The sequence below is a fragment of the Cupressus sempervirens genome, chromosome 9 (genome assembly GCF_028749045.1).
Source record: "Cupressus sempervirens isolate cs-2001-9-10 chromosome 9, ASM2874904v1, whole genome shotgun sequence".
Classification (NCBI taxonomy): Eukaryota; Viridiplantae; Streptophyta; class Pinopsida; order Cupressales; family Cupressaceae; genus Cupressus; species Cupressus sempervirens.
In genome coordinates, this window is record NC_143126.1 from 105,628,666 (window position 1) to 105,650,135 (window position 21,470).

Here is a 21,470-nt window from a genome sequence, read left to right on the forward strand (position 1 = left end):
ATTGAAATCGATCTCAACCGTTGATGAATTCTAGGAAAGTCTATTTAAGAGACCGTTATCTCTTCATTTTGAAAGGTTGAATGAGAATTTGCATCAAATTCTTACTGGAATTCATACTCACATTTGCTCATATTCACATACGCAAAGATCAAGTTTGACCAAAAGTTGACCAGATTTAACCACAGTTGACTTGAGTTGACTAGTTTCGAAAAGAATTTTAAAATAATTAAACGAAATTTTTGAATTAAATGGAGTACTTACTTCTAATTAATTAAAAAAATTTATTTAATTAAATGAGAATGTCATGCCCAAACTACGAGGGCAAAAACACAGAAATCTTTTATTTTTTAAATTATAATAATTAGAGTGTTGAATGTTTTAATCTGATCTTTGCAAGAGAAGTAAAGGTTCACTACAATACATCTTAAGTTTAAAACTCTAGTGGAGGAATACATCGTTAAGATTGATATCGATCATAAGATATGTTATTTTATTAGCCTACAATAATATGAAACAATTATTTAGATGATAATGTAAATGTATTCGAAATTTATATTAATTGAAAAATATCTGAATTTAAAAACAACTATAGATCACTTTGACAAATATTGATTGACAATCTAATTGATATTGTAAAGTCACTTTTAAGAAAACAATTAACTATAATTAAAACTAAATATATATATCTAAAATTTATTAACTTAAAAAATTTCAACTATCTAATCTTACTAAATTTAAATTTCATTTACTAACAACTAACTAAATCTAATACGTACTAAGTAAATATAAATCAATAATACATTAAAACTAGTTTTAAAAAAAAAAACATATTAAAATATAACTATAGTTCCACAAGTTAAATGATGATAGAACCTGTAATCTAGCACGATACATAATTTATAACAAAATTAAACTTATCCTTTAAATTCTAATGAGATCACCATTCAATTAATGCCAAATTAAAACTATAATTGCTACTATACTATATTAAAATATATATCTATTTAAAAATACTAACTAATTAAAACCCAAACTATATTACATTTAATATAAATTTGATACAAAACTAACTTAATTTAATATAAAATAACTAAATTTACCTTCACAAAGATAAACACAACTTGATTAAAATAACCACGAACTTTAATGACTAACACTAAAATGAATATTACTAAATTAATTATATATTAAAACTTAAACAAACATAATTAAAAAACTAACTAATTAATACTAAAACTAACTAAATCTAAACTTAATACTAATACTAACAAACATATCCTAACTAAACACAATAAAACTAACAACTAATACTTATTAATAAAAACAAAATCGAAAGAAACTAAATTAAACTAACATATACTAAATCCTAACAACAACTAACCTACTCCCTTAACTTACTTCTAACCCAACAACATACCTAACCGCCCCCACAAAACTCTCCTCCCAACCAAGCTTGGTGCGATCCCCAACATCCTCCTTGTCAAATCGACCCCCTCCTTGACTTTCTCCCATGTGAAATAAATCTCAAACCAAGTTTTATTTAAACATTTTTGTGTTTAAAGTTTCTTGTTACCTCCAAGCTCGTGCCCCATTCAAGATGGGAGCTTCACCCAAGTTGGCAACCAAAGAGGCAGGGGTGACAAGACATTCCCTGACCTATGTCAGGCTTTGACAGTGCTAAATGCGCTTAGCAGACTTGGAAGGCGTAGGAGGGGATGATGGGGAGGTGGTTCCCCAATCCTCCCTCTTCCATACAAGGTATTAAATAAAAAACTCCATCAACTTGGTCACCTATCCTTTAATAGGCAACAATTGTTTCAACGTTGTATATTTTTTTGTTAATTATTTAATTGTTAAATGTCCCATCCATAAGCTGGGTCGACCCTCACTTAGGGATTTCATCATTAGTTCTTTTTTACTCTAGATTTGAATGAAAGAGATTTGTAGCTTAGGTGCTTACTTTAGATTATTTTATTATGATATGTCTTACTTGAAAATTAAGTATTCTCTTACTTTGTTTAGAAGATACTACAATATATTCCTTGATTATTATATTGGTCTGTATTATTAGATATTATTTCCACTTCTTCCATATAAAATCTAGAGAGTAAATTGTGAGTCTACAGCAAGCTTTATGTTTTATATCTTATAACTTATATATCCTCTATTTGTTCTTTCTACTACCAAAGTCTAAGGCATCATGATATCTATTGCAATGATACATTAGAGAATCCTAACTATTGTTTGATAATCTAAATTGATGATCTTTTTCTTTTCTCCATTTGGCTAATAGCCTCAATACTAACAACACATAAGGAGTTATATGAAAGAGATCTAACTATGCTCATCCTTGGATTTAGAAAAATGGAGATACCTTATGTATATAGCTCACAAATTTTCAAGTATCTTATCATTCAGAATAATATTCATAACATGACTATGAGCCAAATTGCAAATTTATTATCTCAGTAATTCATTCGCTATGATAAAAAAATTAACTCTTCACCTCTATACACTTATATTAAAAACATTGCAAACAACATTACCATTACATTGAATTTGAATTATCCATTTTAACCACAATGCAAGAATTTTTTTAGCCCCTATCACAAAAACTAATCTTTCATTCATAATTGAATTTTCATTTCCATCATATAAGAAAACTTGAAATTTTTCCAGATTAAATCAACATCATTATTTCCATCATATTTTTGATGTATATCCATCTAAATTTAAATAACGATTAAGTCACATGATAACCAATTATACTCAAACACCAATTTTATTGGCCAACCTGATTCAAAGGCTCAGCGGAGAAAGAACCAGGAAGAAAAATCGGCTTCGTTGCCATTTACAACAAGCTTAAAATACAATTTACAATAGGATATCAATCCCAAATTTCAACAATTAAATTGGATTTTCTTCATGACCCTCATCAAGGGATTTATAATGTTTTCTGCAACTCATTATTTGAACCATGGATGGAACAAAATCTGATTGGGTGACAACCAAGAATAACCAAGAGACAATCAAACATACATATTCATACATGATTTACACAATAGGATTCACAATGAATCAAAACTAGGGAAAGGTCGATTCTTCCAACTAGGAGAAGTTAAGCACAACACCGACAGATGCCCAATCGGGGCTATAAATGAAAAACTTCTATTTTTCCACTTCAACATACCAAAAATCATACAAGGTTTGTGCTAACATGTAGGGGCCCATAACACCCTACCCTTTTCTCCCTCTTCTCATCTTGAGAAGACACTCTACACTGGTTGGAGTCTGACTAAACAAACCTTTCCCAAAATTCGTCACTTCTGCCCTGTCCAAGGGTGAGTAATACCAAAACACCCATGTAAGAAAAATCTCAAAATTGCAAACATAAACATGAAAGGAAATCATCCAAAAATAACATGGTTTTCAAAGCTTCCCAACATACCCACAAACACACAAACATTGAAACAACAACAAGGTAGCATAAGCATGAAACAAGAATAAAATCTGAACAAGGGAGAAGAGAAATCCAACCTTCACAAAGAGGTAATGGCAATGAACAAGTTTGAGTAGAGTTTCCTCCTCCTTGCTTCAATCTTCAAGAACTCCTCTCTAAATGTAGAGATTGGGTAACAACCTCCACAAGTCTAAGAAGGGGCTCTAAATAAGCCTCAAACTCAACCACCAAAAGGAGCAATAACTATTTCCACCCATTAGCAATTCTAAAAACTCCTAACTCCACCTACACTATGGTTAAACCCTAAGTGGAGATGAGGTGAGGTAACTCAAGATAGCCATGGTCAATTTTCGCACAAAGGCAAAAAGAGACTTTTTGAGTGACCTCAAAAGTCAATAAAAGGGGCTTAGGGGTTGGAAAAGACCCCTAACCCATACCCATACCCTTTGGGTATAATAATTTAATGATTTAAGCCTTAGGAAAAAGGTTTAGAGCCAAACAAAATCTAAGAATAAAATAGGACCTACTAACTACTCTAACATTGCAAATTAAGCACTAATCCAGATTAAGGGATGACTAATCTCAATTAAGAACCCAATAGCAAACTGACACCAACTAAACCAACTTGGGTCCAAAGTTTAAACAACTAACTCTAATCAGTGCACTAAAGAACATAAACAATTTACGAGTGTCAAGCGACACTAAAAGAACATAATTACGAACATTAACATTTACTGATCACATAAGGATACATACATACATCTCACAATACAATACTTGAATTACGAACAACAAGGTTTCCAAAATTAACACATAGAGATCAGTTCTGTTCCTCCATCAGTTTTCACGACTAAAATATCTACACACTCATTGTACACATTAGTAGTCCTGAAAATCATATGTACATATATACGTATCAAAAATTCACACAAATTGAAACATACATAAATTAGGGTTTCTTTCATCCTACAAAATTCTTAATCATAAAGATTCCAAAATTAATGTGTTAATCCTACATTTTACTTAATTCATTAACATACATATACATAAAGCATTAAATGACGAAGATCAAATATCTGAAAATAACATCAAACAACATAAAATAATATGATATGTTCAAGTATCTGATAATGTCTCGACATCTCAAGTCATGAGTATCAAAAAGATAAAGTAACAACTAAGGCCATGAGGGGTCAGGGCGAGGCCTCATAGAGAAGCCATTCCTAATTAATTAAATGAAGTTATTTAATTAAATAAGTAAAGTGTCTCTAATTAATTAAAGATTGTTTAATTAAATAGAAAAAGTAATTATGAGACTATATCTCATTTTATTAAATTACATATCTCAGCAAAATCTCTCTTCAGTTCAAAAAGGGAAATTTCCAGTTCACTATTGATCAAAAATGAGTTCTATCAGTTAACTCCTTTTTCTACTTAAATTGAATCAGTTAACTCCTTATTTTACTCAAATTAAATCTGTTAACTCCCTTCAATATAGAAATCTCCCTTTATGACTGAACTTCACCTTTAATCCTAACCGTTGATTGAAATCGATCTAAACCGTTGATGAATTTCACGAAAGTCTATTTAAGAGACCCTCATCTCTTCATTTTGAAAGGTTGAATGAGAATTTGCAACGAATTGTTAGTGGAATTCATACTCACATTTGCTCATATTCACATACGCAAAGATCAAGTTTGACAAAAACTTGACCAGATTTAACCACAGTTGACTTGTGTTGACTAATTTTGAAAGTAATTTTGAAATAACTAAATGAAATTATTTAATTAAATAGAGTACTTACTTCTAATTAATTAAAAAAAGTTATTTAATTAAATGAGAAGCGATTCCTAATTATTTAAATGAAGTTAGTTAACTAAATAAGAAAAATGTCTTTAATTAATCAAAGATTATTTAATTAAATAGAAAAAATAATTATGAGAGCATATCTCATTTTATTAAATTAAATATCTCAACAAAATCTCTCTTCAATTCAAAAAGGGAAATTTCTTGTTCACTATTGATCAAAAATGAGTTAAATCAGTTAACTCCTTTTTCTACTCAAATTGAATCAGTTAACTCCTTATTTTACTCAAACTAATTCTGTTAACTCCCTTTAATTTGCAAATCTCCCTTTATGACTGAACTTCACCTTTAATCCTGACCGTTGATTGAAATCAATCTCAACCGTTGATGAATTCCAGAAAATTCTATTTAACAGACCCTCATCTTTTCATTTTGAAAGGTTGAATGAAAATTTGCATCGAATTGTTGCTGGAATTCAAACTCACATTTGCTCATATTCACATATGCAAAGATCAAATTTGACCAAAAGTTGACCAAATTTAACTACGGTTGACTTGATTTGACTAGTTTCGAAAAGAATTTTGAAATAATTAAACAAAATTATTTAATTAAATGGAGTACTTACTTTTAATTAAATAAACAACGTTATTTAATTAAACGAGAAGCCATTCCTAATTAATTAAATGAAGTTATTTAATTAAATAAGAAAAGTGTCTCTAATTAATTAAAAATTGTTTAATAAAATAGAAAAAGTAATTATGAGAGCATATCTCATTTTATTAAATTTAATATCTCAACAAAATCTCTCTTCAATTCAAAAAGGGAAATTTCCAGTTCACTATTGATCAAAAATGAGTTACATCAGTTAAGCACTTTTTCTACTCAAATTGAATCAGTTAACTCCTTATTTTAAACAAATTAAATCTGTTAACTCCCTTTAATTTGGAAATCTCCGTTTATGACTAAACTTCACCTTCAATCCTGACTGTTGATTGAAATCGATCTCAACCATTGATGAATTCCAGGAAAGTCTATTTAAGAGACCCTCATCTCTTCATTTTGAAAGGTTGAATGAGAATTTGCATCGAATTTTTGCTGGAATTCATACTCACATTTGCTCATATTCACATACGCAAAGATCAAGTTTGACCAAAAATTGACCAGATTTAATCACGGTTGACTTGATTTGACTAGTTTCGAAAAGAATTATGAAATAATTAAACGAAATTATTTAATTAAATGGAGTACTTGAATCTAATTAATTAAGCAAAGTCATTTAATTAAATGAGAAGCCATTCCTAATTAATTAAATGAATTTATTTAATTAAATAAGAAAAGTGTCTCTAATTAATTAAAGATTATTTAATTAAATAGAAAAACTAATTATGAGAGCATATCTCATTTTGTTGAATTAAATATCTCAACAAAATCTCTCTTCAATTCAAAAAGGGAAATTTTCAATTCACTATTGATAAAAAAATAAGTTAAATCAGTTAACACCTTTTTCTACTCAAATTGAATCAGTTAACTCCTTATTTTACTCAGATTAAATCTGTTAACTCCCTTTAATTTGGAAATCTCCCTTTATGACTAAACTCCACCTTTAATCATAACCGTTGATTGAAATCGATCTCAACTGTTGATGAATTTTAGGAAAGTCTATTTAAGAGACCCTCATCTCTTCATTTTGAAAGGTTGAATGAGAATTTGCATCAAATTGTTGCTAGAATTTAGATTCACATTTGCTCATATTTACATACGCAAAGATCAAGTTTGAATAAAAGACGATCAAATTTAACCACGGTTGATATGCGATGACTAGTTTCGAAAAGAATTTTAAAATAATTAAAAGAAATTATTTAATTAAATGGAGTACTTACTTCTAATTAATTAAACAAAGTTTTTTTATTAAATGAGAAGCCATTCCTAATTAATTAAATGAAGTTATTTAATTAAATTAGAAAAGTGTTTCTAATTAATTAAATATTATTTAATTAAATAGAAAAAGTAATTATGAGAGCATATCTCATTTTATTAAATGAAATATCTCAACAAAATTTAAATCAGTTCGAAAAGGGAAATTTCCAGTTCACTATTGATAAAAAAAGAGTTAGATCAGTTCACTCCTTTTTCTACTCAAATTGAATAAGTTAACTCCTTATTTTACTCAAATTAAATATGTTATCTCCCTTTAATTTGGAAATCTCCCTTTATGACTGAACTTCACCTTTAATCCTGACCGTTGATTGAAGTCGATCTCAACCGTTGATGAATTTTAGGAAAGTCTATTTAAGAGACCCTCATCTCTTCATTTTGAAAGGTTGAATGAGAATTTGCATCGAATTGTTGCTGGAATTCATACTCATATTTGCTCATATTCACATACGCAAAGATCAAGTTTGACCAAAAGTTGACCAAATTTAACCACGGTTGACTTGAGTTGACTAGTTTCAAAAAAAAATTGAAATAATTAAACGAAATTATTTAATTAAATGGAGTACTTACTTCTAATTAATTAAAAAAATTTATTTAATTAAATGAGAAGCCATTCCTAATTAATTAAATGAAGTTATTTAATTAAATAAGAAAAGTGCCTATAATTAATTAAAGTTTATTTAATTAAATAGAAAAAGTAATTATGAGAGCATATCTCATTTTTTTAAATTAAATATCTCAACAAAATCTCTCCTCATTTCGAAAAGAGAAATTTCCAGTTCACTATTGATAAAAAATGAGTTAAATAAGTTAACTCATTTTTCTACTCAAATTGAATCAATTAACTCCTTATTTTACTCAAATTAAATCTTTTAACTCCCTTTAATTTGGAAATCTTCTTTTATGACTGAACTTCACCTTTAATCCTGACCGTTGATTGAAATCGATCTCAACCGTTGATGAATTCTAAGAAAGTCTATTTAAGAGACCCTAATCTCTTCATTTTGAAAGGTTGATTGAGAATTTGCATCAAATTATTGCTGGAATTCATACTCACATTTGCTCATATTCACATACACAAAGATCAAAGTTGACCAAAAGTTGACCAGATTTAACCATGGTTGACTTGAGTTGACTAGTTTCGAAAAAAATTTTGAAATAATTAAACGAAATTATTTAATTAAATAGAGTACTTACTTCTAATTAATTAAACAAAGTTATTTTAGTAAATGAGAAGCCATTCCTAATTAATTAAATGAAGTTTTTTAATTAAATAAGAAAAGTGTCTCTAATTAAGTAAAGATTGTTTAATTAAATAGAAAAAGTAATTTTGAGAGCATATCTCTTTTTATTAACTTAAATATCTGAACAAAATCGCTCTTCAATTCAAAAAGGAAAATTATCAGTTCACTATTGATCAAAAATGAGTTAAATCAGTTAACTCCTTTTTCTACTCAAATTGAATCAGTTAACTTCTTATTTTACTCAAATTAAATCTTTTAACTCCCTTTGATTTGGAAATCTCCCGTTATGACTGAACTTCACCTTTAATGCTGACCGTTGATTGATATTGATCTCAACCGTTAATAAATTCCAGGAAAGTCTATTTAAGAGACCCTCATCTCTTCATTTTGAAAAGTTGAATGAGAATTTGCATCGAATTGTTGCTAGAATTCATACTCACATTTGCTCATATTCACATACGCAAACATCAAGTTTGACCAAAAGTTGATCAGATTTAACCACGGTTGACTTGAGTTGACTAGTTTCGAAAAGAATTTTGAAATAATTAAACGTAATTATTTAATTAAATGGAGTACTTACTTCTAATTAATTAAACAAAGTTATATAATTAAATGAGAAGCCATTCCTAATTAATTAAATGATGTTATTTAATTAAATAGAAAAAGTAATTATAAGAGCATATTTCATTTTATTAAATTAAATATCTCAAAAAAAATCATTGTTCAGTTCAAAAAGGGAAATTTCCAGTTCACTATTGAGCAAAAATGAGTTAAATCAGTTAACTCCTTTTTCTACTCAAATTGAATCAGTTAACTCTTTATTTTACTCAAATTAAATCTTTTAACTCCCTTTAATTTGGAAATCTCCCTTTATAACTAAACTTCACCTTTAATCTTGACCGTTGATTGAAATCGATCTCAACCGTTGACAAATTCCAGGAAAATCTATTTAAGAGACCTTCATCTCTTCATTTTGAAAGGTTGAATGAGAATTTGCATCGAATTGTTGCTGGAATTCATACTCAGATTTGCTCATATTCACATACGCAAAAATCAAGTTTGACAAAAGGTTGACCAAATTTAACCACGGTTGACTTGAGTTGATTAGTTTCAAATTTTTTTTTGAAATAAATAAACAAAATTATTTAATTAAATGGAGTACTTACTTCTAATTAATTAAACAAAGTTATTTAATTAAATGAGAAGCCATTCCTAATTAATTAAATGAAGTTATTTAATTAAATAAGAAAACTGTCTCTAATTAATTAAAGATTATTTAATTAAATAGAAAAAGTAATTATGAGAGCATATTTTATTTTATTAAATTAAATATCTCAACAAAATCTCTATTCAGTTCAAAAACGAAAATTTCCAGTTCACTATTGATCAAAAATGAGTTAGATAAGTTAACTCCTTTTTCTACTCAAATTGAATCAGTTAACACCTTATTTTACTCAAATTAAATATGTTAACTCCATTTAATTTAGAAATCTCCCTTTATGACTGAACTTTACCTTTAATCCTGACCGTTGATTGAAATCGATCTCAACCATTGATGAATTGAAAAAAATTCTATTTAAGAGACCTTCATCTCTTCATTTTGAAAAGTTGAATGAGAATTTGCATCGAATTGTTGCTGGCATTCATACTCACATTTGCTCATATTCACATACGCAAAGATCAGGTTTAACTAAAAGTTGAAAAGATTTAACCACGGTTGACATGCGATGACTAGTTTCAAAAAGAATTTTTAAATAATTAAACGTAATTATTTAATTAAATGGAATACTTACTTCTATTTATTTAAACAAAGTTATTTAATTAAATGAGAAGCCCTTCCTAATTAATTAAATGAAGTTATTTAATTAAATAAGAAAAGTGTCTCTAATTAATTAAAGATTATTTAATTAAATAGAAAAAAGTAATTATGAGAGCATATTTCATTTTATTAAATTAAATATCTCAACTAAATCTCTCTTCAGTTCAAAAAGGGAAATTTTTAGTACATTATTGATCAAAAATGAGTTAAATGAGTTAACTCCTTTTGCTACTTGAATTGAATCAGTTAACTCCTTGTTTTACTCAAATTAAATCTGTTAACTCCCTTTAATTTGAAAATCTCCCTTTATGACTAAACTTCACCTTTAATCCTGACCGTTGATTGAAATCGATCTCAACCGTTGATGAATTCCAGGATAGTCTATTTAAGAGACCCTCATCTCTTCATTTTCAAAGCTTGAATGAGAATTTGCATCGAATTGTTGCTGGAATTAATACTCACATTTTCTCATATTCACATACGCAAAGATCAAGATTGACCAAAAGTTGACAAGATTTAACCACGGTTGACTTGAGTTGAATAGTTTCGAAAAGAAGTTTGAAATAATTAAATGAAATTATTTAATTAAATGGAGTACTTACTTCTAATTAATTAAACAAAGTTATTTAATTAAATGAGAAGCCATTCCTAATTAATTAAATGAAGTTATTTAATTAAATAAGAAAAGTGTCTCTAATTAATTAAAGATTATTTAGTTAAATAGAAAAAGTAATTATGAGAGCATATCTCATTTTATTAAATTAAATATCTCAACAAAATCTCTGTTCAGTTCAAAAAGGGAAATTTTCAGTTCACTATTGATCAAAAATGAGTTAAATCAGTTGACTCCTTTTTCTACTCAAATTGAATTAATTAACTCCTTATTTTACTCAAATTAAATCTGTTAACTCCCTTTAATTTGGAAATCTCCCTTTATGACTGAAGTTCACCTTTAATCTTGACCGTTGATTGAAATCGATCTCAACCATTGATGAATTCCAAAAAATTCTATTTAAGAGACACTCGTCTCTTCATTTTGAAAGGTTGAAGTAGAATTTGCATCAAATTGTTGCTGGAATTCATACTCACATTTGCTCATATTCACATACGCAAAGATCAAGTTTGACTAAAAGTTGACCAGATTTAACCACGGTTGACTTGAGTTGATTAGTTTCAAAAAAAAAAATTTTAATAATTAAACAAAATTATTTAATTAAATTTAGTACTTACTTCTAATTAATTAAACAAAGTTATTTAATTAAATGAGAAGCCATTCCTAATTAATTAAATGAAGTTATTTAATTAAATAAGAAAAGTGCTTCTAATTAATTAAAGATTATTACTTAAATAGAAAAACTAATTATCAGACCATATCTCATTATATTAAATTAAATATCTCAAAAAAATCTCTCTTCAGTTCAAAAATAGAAATTTTCAGTTCTCTACTGATCAGAAATCAGTTAAATCAGTTAACTCCTTTTTTAACTCAAATTGAATCAGTTAACTCCTTATTTTACTACAATTAAATCTGTTAACTCCCTTTAATTTGGAAATCTCTCTTTATGACTGAACTTCAGCTTTTATCCTGAACATTGATTGAAATCGATCTCAACCATTGATGAATTCCAAAAAAGTCTATTTAAGAGACCCTCATCTCTTCATTTTGAAAGGTTGAACTAGAATTTGCATCGAATTGTTGCCGAAATTCATACTCACATTTGCTCATATTCACATAAGCAAAGATCAAGTTTGACCAAAAGTTGACTAGATTTAACCATGGTTGACTTGAGTTGACTAATTTCAAAAAGAATTTTGAAATAATTAAACGAAATTATTTAATTAAATGGAGTACTTACTTGTAATTAACTAAACAAAGTTAATTAAATGAGAAGCCATTCCTAATTAATTAAATGAAGTTATTTAATTAAATAAGAAAAGCGTCTCTAATTAATTAAAGATTATTTAATTAAAGAGAAAAAGTAATTATGAGAGCATATCTCATTTTATTAAATTAAATATCTCAACAAAATCTCTCTTCAGTTCAAAATGGGAAATTTTCTTTTCACTATTAATCAAAAATGAGTTAAATCAGTTAACTCCTTTTTCAACTCAAATTGAATCAGTTAACTCCTTATTTTACTCAAATTAAATCTATTAACTCCATTTAATTTGGAAATCTCCCTTTATGACTGAACTTCACCTTTAATCTTGACCATTGATTGAATTCGATCTCAACTGTTGAGGAAAGTCTATTTAAGAGACCATCTTCTCTTTATTTTAAAAGGTTGAATGCGAATTTGCATCGAATTGTTGCTGGAATTCATACTCACATTTGCTCATATTCACATACACAAAGATCAAGTTTGACCAAAAGTTGACCAGATTTAACTACGGTTGACTTGAGTTGACTAGTTTTGTATTTTTTTTTGAAATAATTTAATGAAATTATTTAATTAAATGTAGTTCTTACTTCTAATTAATTAAACAAAGTTATTTAATTAAATAAGAAGCCATTCCTAATTAATTAAATGAAGTTATTTAATTAAATAAGAAACGTGCCTCTAATTAATTAAAGATTATTTAATTAAATAGAAAAAGTAATTATGAGAGCATATCTCATTTTTTTAAATTAAATATCTCAATAAAATGTCTCTTCATTTCAAAAAGGGAAATTTCCAGTTCACTATTGATCAAAAATGAGTTAAATTAGTTGACTCCTTTTTCTACTTAAATTGAATCTGTTAACTTTCTATTTTACTCAAATTAAATCTGTTAGCTCCCTTTAATTTGGAAATCTCCCTTTATGACAGAACTTCACCTTTAATCCTGACCATTGATTGAAATCGATCTCAACCCTTGATGAATTCAAGGAAAGTCTATTTAACAGACCCTCATTTCTTCATTTTGAAAGGTTGAATGAGAATTTGCATCGAATTGTTGCTGAAATTCATACTCACAGTTGTTCATATTCACATACGCACATATCAAGTTTGACCAAAAGTTGACTAGATTGAACCACGGTTGACTTGAGTTGACTAGTTTCAATTTTTTTTTGAAATAATTAAATGAAATTATTTAATTAAATGGAGTACTTATTTCTAATTAATTAAACAAAGTTATTTGATTAAATGAGAAGCTATTCCTAATTAATTAAATGAAGTTATTTAATTAAATAAAAATAGTGTCTCTAATTAATTAAAGATTATTTAATTAAATAGAAAAACTAATTATGAGAGCATATATCATTTTATTAGATTAAATATCTCAACAAAATCTCTCTTCAGTTCAAAAAGGGAAATTTCCAGTTCACTATTGATCAAAAATGAGTTAAATCAGTTAACTCCTTTTTCTCTTGAAATTGAATCAGTTAACTCCTTATTTTACTCAAATTAAATCTGTTAACTCCCTTTAATTTGAAAATCTCCCTTTATGACTGAACTTCACCTGTAATCCTGACCGTTAATTTAAATCAATCTCAACCGTTGATAAATTCCAGGAAAGTCTATTTAAGAGACCCTCATCTCTTCATTTTGAAAGGTTGAATGAGAATTTGCATCGAATTTTTGCTAGAATTCATACTCACATTTTCTCATATTCACATACACAAAGATTAAGTTTGACCAAAAGTTGACCAAATTTAACCACAGTTGACTTGAGTTGACTAGTTTCGAAAAGAATTTTGAAATAATTAAATGAAATTATTTAATTAAATGGAGTACTTACTTCTAATTAATTAAACAAAGTTATTTAATTAAATGAGAAGCCATTCATAGTTAATTAAATAAGAAAAGTGTCTCTGATTAATTAAAGATTATTTATTTAAATAGAAAAAGTAATTATGAGAGCATATCTCATTTTATTAAATTAAATATCTCAACAAAATCTCTCTTCAGTTCAAAAAGGAAAATTTTCAGTTCACTATTGAGCAAAAATGAGTTAAATCAGTTAACTCCTTTTTCTACTCAAATTGAATCAGTTAACTCCTTATTTTAATCAAACTAAATCTGTTAACTCTCTTTAATTTGGAAATCTCCCTTTATGATTGAACTTCACCTTTAATCCTGACCATTGATTGAAATCAATCTCAACCGTTGATGAATTCCAAGAAAGTCTATTTAAGAGATCCTCATCTCTTCATTTTGAAAGGTTGAATGAGAATTTGCATCGAATTGTTTTTAGAATTTATACTCACATTTGCTCATATTCACATACACAAAGATTAAGTTTGACCAAAAGTTGATGAGATTTAACCACGGTTGACTTGAGTTGACTAGTTTCGAAAAGAATTTTGAAATAATTAAACAAAATTATTTAATTAAATGGAGTACTTACTTCTAATTAATTAAGGAAAGTTATTTAATTAAACAAGAAGCCATTTCGAATTAATTAAATGAAGTTATTTAAATAAATATGAAAAGTGTCTCTAATTAATTAAAGATTATTTAATTAAATAGAAAAAGTAATTATGAGAGCATATCTCATTTTATTAAATTAAATATCTCAACAAAATCTCTCTTCAGTTCAAAAAGGGAAATTTTCAGTTCACTATTGATCAAAAATGAGTTAAATCAGTTAACTCATTTTTCTACTCAAATTTAATCAGTTAACTCATTATTTTACTCAAATTAAATCTGTTAACTCCTTTTAATTTGGAAATCTCCCTTTATGGCTGAACTTCACCTTTAATCCTGACTGTTGATTGAAATTGATCTCAATCGTTGATTAATTCTAGGAAAGTCTATTTAAGAGACCCTCATCTCTTCATTTTGAAAGGTTGAATGAGAATTTGCATCAAATTGTTGCTGGAATTCATACTCAGATTTGCTCATATTCACATATGCAAAGATCAAGTTTGACAAAAAGTTGACTAGATTTAACCATGGTTGACTTGAGTTGACTGGTTCCGAAAAGAATTTTGAAATAATTAAATGAAATTATTTAATTAAATGGAGTACTTACTTCTAATTAATTAAACAAAGTTATTTAATTAAATGAGAAGCCATTCCTAATTAATTAAATGAAGTTATTTAATTAAATATGAAAATTGTCTCTGTTTAATTAAAAATTATTTAATTAAATAGAAAAGGTAATTATGAGAGCATATCTCATTTTATTAAATTAAATATCTCAACAAAATCTTTCTTCAATTCAAAAAGGGTGTCATGCCCAAAACTACAAGGGCAAAAACACAATTTTTTTTTTTTAAATTAATAATTATTATAATGTTCAAGTTGTAATGGGCACCTGCTGGTTATAACTTCGTGAAAGATTTTGCAAGGAAGCTCTGATACCACTCTAATGGACACCTAGGAATTCCCAAAATCTGAACCAAAGCTGAAATTATATTAATTCTAAAAATGCTGCAATCAAGTACAAAGAGATGTATTCCAGAGGCCAAATCTTAACGGAATGACATCTAAAATGTTACAAGAGAGGATGAACGTCCTCTAATGCCAAGTAAGATATGTGATTCACACATCCAAACTCGTATCAAATTCAAGTTATAATCATCTGATACAATAATCTCCTGCTCAACAAAGTGACTTTCGGCCCTATTTATCCTTTTGGAAGGAACTAAAATATTAATTAATTGTAAGAGCTAGAAGCTTCCTCCTTCCAATAATTAATGCATTCTTTAGAAATCCCTCCCTAACAATAATTAATTAAATCATCCAAGGCTTTCGTCCTTCCAATAATTAATACATACCCTAGAAGGTACTCCTTTGTAGTTAATAATTAAATTAATTAAATACAAAGTCACTTTTAATTTTTAATTGAATGACTTTATAAGAAATTAATTTAATTTCTTCTTATTCTCCACTTAGACTTTGGAGAACGTGAAGGCCAAAAGATGGGATCATTACAAATCCACCCTCCTTGAAATTGCTTGTCCTCAAGCAATCAAGTAACATAATGGACTCCAACCTCCACCTGGATCCCAATATGTGATATCCATATGGAAATTAAACCAACTACAAACCTGCATCATCAGGACCAACCTTTATAACCTAGCATTCAAAACTTGTGCTGATGAAGTCAGAATGTCACCATAAGGCAACTCATAGAAGATCTATGAAACGTCTTCTTCCCTTTATCCATCCACATAATATATATTGGACTGGAATGTATATTATCACCATCATGCATTGAAAAAGATGTAGTTGTAGGTGAACCATATTTACTCATGCTAATTGTATCAACAATAGGTGTTGCCGCATCGAAATATATGGACATAGGAACAACATTAACTGCTGCAACAGAAAACTGAACTAAATTTGTAGTTGATGAAAACTCATAATCATTAACATGTGTGGCTTCATTAGAAAATACATCAACCACTGCATTTATACCATTAAACTCCTCATTGGATGCTTCAACTGACATAGAAGTGGCTATTGATATGATAGTATCCTTGCATTCTCCTAATTCCACTATTGCTACGTCATCATTCCCTGACAAGGCTTCATATGTGGTCTCCTGACTTTGCACGCATGTCTCTACTGACTCTGTCGAAATGCCCACATCACCAACATCATAGTTGGTTGGCTCTATACTTGTCTCGATCTAACCTAAGAAATTGACTACCTTCTGCTCTGGAGCAACGTAGAAATCATCAATGTTGATGCCCATCTGTCTAGCCATAAGCTGCAACATCATATCCATTCGCCTATTCTGCTCCTGTTGCATACTTTGCCTCTTCTCTAATGTACCCAATAACTATCTAAACATCACATCTTGATCTGGACTAATATACATCTTTATCCGGCTATCAACATGATCTCCATAGGATGGTAGGACTTATAGCTCTGATACCACTGTAATGGACACCTACTGGTTATAACTTCATGAAAGACTTTGCAAGGAAGCTCTGATACCATTGTAATGGGCACCTACTGGCTATAACTTCGTGAAAGACTTTGCAAGGAAGCTCTGATACCACTGTAATGGACACCTAGGAATGCCCAAAAGCTGAACCAAAGCTGAAATTATATTAATTCTAAAAATGATGCAATCAAGTACAAAGAGATGTATTCCAAAGGCCAAATCCTAAGGGAATGACGTCTAGAATGTTACAAGAGAGGATCAATGTCCTCTAATGCCAAGGAAGATATGTGATTCACACATCAAAACTCTTATCAAATGTAAGTTATAATCATCCGATACAATAATCTCCTACTCAACAAAGTGACTTTCAGCCCTATTTATCCTTTTCTTCATCCTTCTGGAAGGAACTAAAACATTAATTAATTGTAAGAGCTAGAAGCTTCCTCCTTCCAATAATTAATGCATTCTTTAGAAATCCCTCCCTAACAATAATTAATTAAATCATGAGAGGCTTCCATCCTTCCAATAATTAATACATACCCTAGAAGCTACTCCTTTGTAATTAATAATTAAATTAATTAAATACAAAGTCACTTTTAATTTTTAATTGAATAACTTTATAAGAAATTAATTTAATTTCTTCTTATTCTCCACTTAGACTTTGGAGAACGTGAAGGCCAAAAGATGGGATCATTACACAAGTTAATAAGTTTGCGATCACATTACAAGAAAAGATTCACTTGATTACATCATAAGTTTATAAACTCTCGTGGAGGAATACATTGTTAAACTGAAGCTCTCGATATAACAATAATATTGATGTTTCCTTCGTTTCATATTTATCTTGAAACAATAAATTAAAAATTTCCTCTATAACAATATAATTAAGATATATTTAACATTTATTACATAGCATCTTTTATCTCATATAAAGTTAACATTATAAGAAAGAAATTTTAAACAAGTTCGACTAGATCAAGTTCAATTACAAATCTCATAGACAATTATCGATTTACAATTTAATCGATATTGAAAAGTCGCTAAAAAAAAATGAATAACTAGAATTAAAACATATTATATATGTATATATATAATTTATTAAGTTTAAATATTTCGACTACTTTAACACAATAATTAACTAACAAAATCCTACTGAAAATCAATTAACAACTAACTAACTCTAAATTTGATCTAATCATAAGTAGAATAAGTGACTAAATTTTAAATAAACCTTAACTTTAAAAGTTAAATAAAATTAAGACTAACTAACTAAAGCATAAAACTATCTAACTACCATTTTTATTAAATTAAATAATCTTAAAAGAAAACTAAAATAACTTAATTTAAACTAACATTTATCATTAACTTAATTAAAAACATACTAACTAACTCATATTAAACTAAAACTAATTTAATACTCCTCACATTTGATATGAATTAACTAACAAACAAATCTACTAACAATTACTAAAATAAAAGAATAACAATATTACATAAACTAAATTAAATTACAATGACACTAACTAACTATAAAAAAAAAGAATGCTAACAAAACATTACTAACAATCACCTAAACTAACCTAAGCTAACCCCTATAGCCCTAACTCCCCACACTAACCTAGCCCCCCCACGGACCCCCATGCACTCTCCACGCTGCCCAAAAACAGCCCGCAGGAATCAAGGGTTTGCAATTCACAGCCCTAGGAAGACCTGGCCCAAGTACATGGGTCAGCAGGTCAATAAATAACAAGAACTCCCCTCCATGGTGATTGGTGGAAACGAAAGGGTGGGGGGGAAACAAAATAAAGTAAAAACAAAATTTTAAACAAATTTTACACTCATCCAAAGGCAACGTCCAAAATAAGGAGAGGCTAGACAGGTGATGTCATCTACTATGATGACAAAAGACTTTTCAAAATAAAACTTTTTTTTTAAAGAAAATCCAAACTGACGCCCAAGGAAGGTGGTTAGACATTTAAGAGATAAAGTTTTATAGGTAGGAAAGGATATTTAGTTTATATTAATTTTAAATTATGCTATACACAATTTCTATTATCATTATAATTTTAATTTAATTTTACAAGATTGTACAAATGATTTAAAAGAGGATATTTAAAAGAATATTCTCTGTAATGAAAGGGGCATTTAAGTTGTTTCCCCATACAAATTCCAAAGACTATATGGCTCTTGGAAACAAATTTTTTTTTTGAAATCTATCTAAGTATAGAATTAAAAACAATGCATGTATATATATATATATATATATATATATATATATATTTTAAGGTGAATAATTTTCTAAGTATAAAATTTTAAAGTGATATATTACCAAGAGTGGATTAAATTTTTCTTTTCAAAGCAAATCTATAAGAACTTGTTACAACTTAATAAACTAAGAATTTGGATTATCCATTTTAATCAATGATGCAAGGATTGCTTGATTTAAATATTCCTGCAAACTGAATCTACATCCATGATCATAATTTTCATTTTCAATCATAAGGGAAAACTTGAAAATTTTACCAAATTGAACATCATAAATTCTATCCTATTTCTGATATGCATCCATCTAATTTAAAATTTTGATTGAATCACATGATAAACAATTGTACTCAAACACCAATTTTATTAGTAAACCCGATTCAAGGGCTCAGCCGAGAAAGAATCAGGAAGAAAACCCGGCTTTGTTGCCATTTACATCAAGTTTAAAATACAAATTACAATAGGATCTCAATACCAAATTTCACAATTTAATCAAATTTTCTTCATGATCATAATCAAGGGATTTATAATGTTTTCTGAAACTCATTTCTAGAACCATGGAGGAAACAGAATCTCATCAGGTGACCAAAAGCATGAACAAGAACAATTCAAAACATGCATATTTATACAAGGTTTTCACAACAAGATCTACAATAAATCAACACTAGGGAAAGGTGGATTCTTCCAACTAGAAAAAGTCAAGCACAACACCAAATTAGATGCCCAATCAGGGCTAATTATCAAGAACTTCCGTTCTTCCATTTTGAAATGCCATACTCATACCAGGTTTGTGCTAACGGGTAGGGGCCCATAACACCCTACCCTTTCTCCCTCTTCTCATCCTAAGAAGAGACTCTATACTAGTTGGAGTCCAACTAAACAGACCTTTCCCAAAATTGGCCACTTCTGCCCTCTCCAAGGGTGAGTAATACCAAAACACCCATGCAAGGAAAAAAAATCTCAAAAATTGCAAACATAAACATGAAAGGAAAACAACCAAAATAACATGGTTTTTAAATCTTCCAAACATACCCACAAACATACAAACATTGAAACAACCACAAAGTAGCATGAGCATGAAACAAAACATGAAAACTAAATAAGGGAGATGAGAATTTCCTACCTTCACAAAGAGGTAATGGCAAAGAACAAGTTTGAGTAGAGTTTCCACTTCCTTCCTTCAACCTTCAAAACTCCTCTCTAAATATAGATATTGGGTAACAACCTCCAAAAGACCAAGAAGGGCCTCTAAATAGGCCTCCAACTCAACCACCCAAGGGCTCAATAACTACCCCCACCCACTTGCAATTCTAGAAACTCCTAACTCAACCTACACTATGATTAAACCCTAAGTGGAGATGAGGTGAAGTAACTCAAGATAACCATGGTCAATTTTCGGACAAAGGCAAAAAGAGACTTTTTGAGTGACCTCAAAGGTCAATAAAAGGGGCTTAGGGGTTGGAAAAGACCCCTAACCCATACCCATACCCTTTGGTTATAATAATATCAAGTTTTAAGCCTTAGGAAAGAGGTTTACAACCAAATAAAATTTAGGAATAAAATAGGACCATCTAACTACTCTAACTTTGTAGATTAAACACTAATCCGGATTAAGGGATGACTAACCTCGATTAAGAACTCAATTAGCAAACTGACACCAACTAAACCAACTTGGGTCCAAAGGTTAAACAACTAACCCTAAACAGCACACTGAAGCACATAACGATTGACGAGTGTCAAGCGACACTAAAAGAACATAATTATGAACATTAACATTCACTGGACAAATAAGATATATACATTTATCTCACAATACAATACGTGAATTACGAACAACAAGGTTTCCAAAATTTAGCACAAAGAGATCAGTTATGTTCCTTCGTAGAGTTTCTCGGCTAAATATCTGCACACTCATTGCACACATCAGTAGTCCCGTAAAATCACATGTACATAAATGTATATTTATTAGAAATTCACATAAATTAAAACATACATAAATAAGGGTTTCTTTATCTTGCTTAATTCTTAATCATTTAAAAGCTCTCAAATCAAAGTCTCAATCCTACATTTACTGGTTTCATCAACATACATATACATGAAACATTAAATGACAATCATC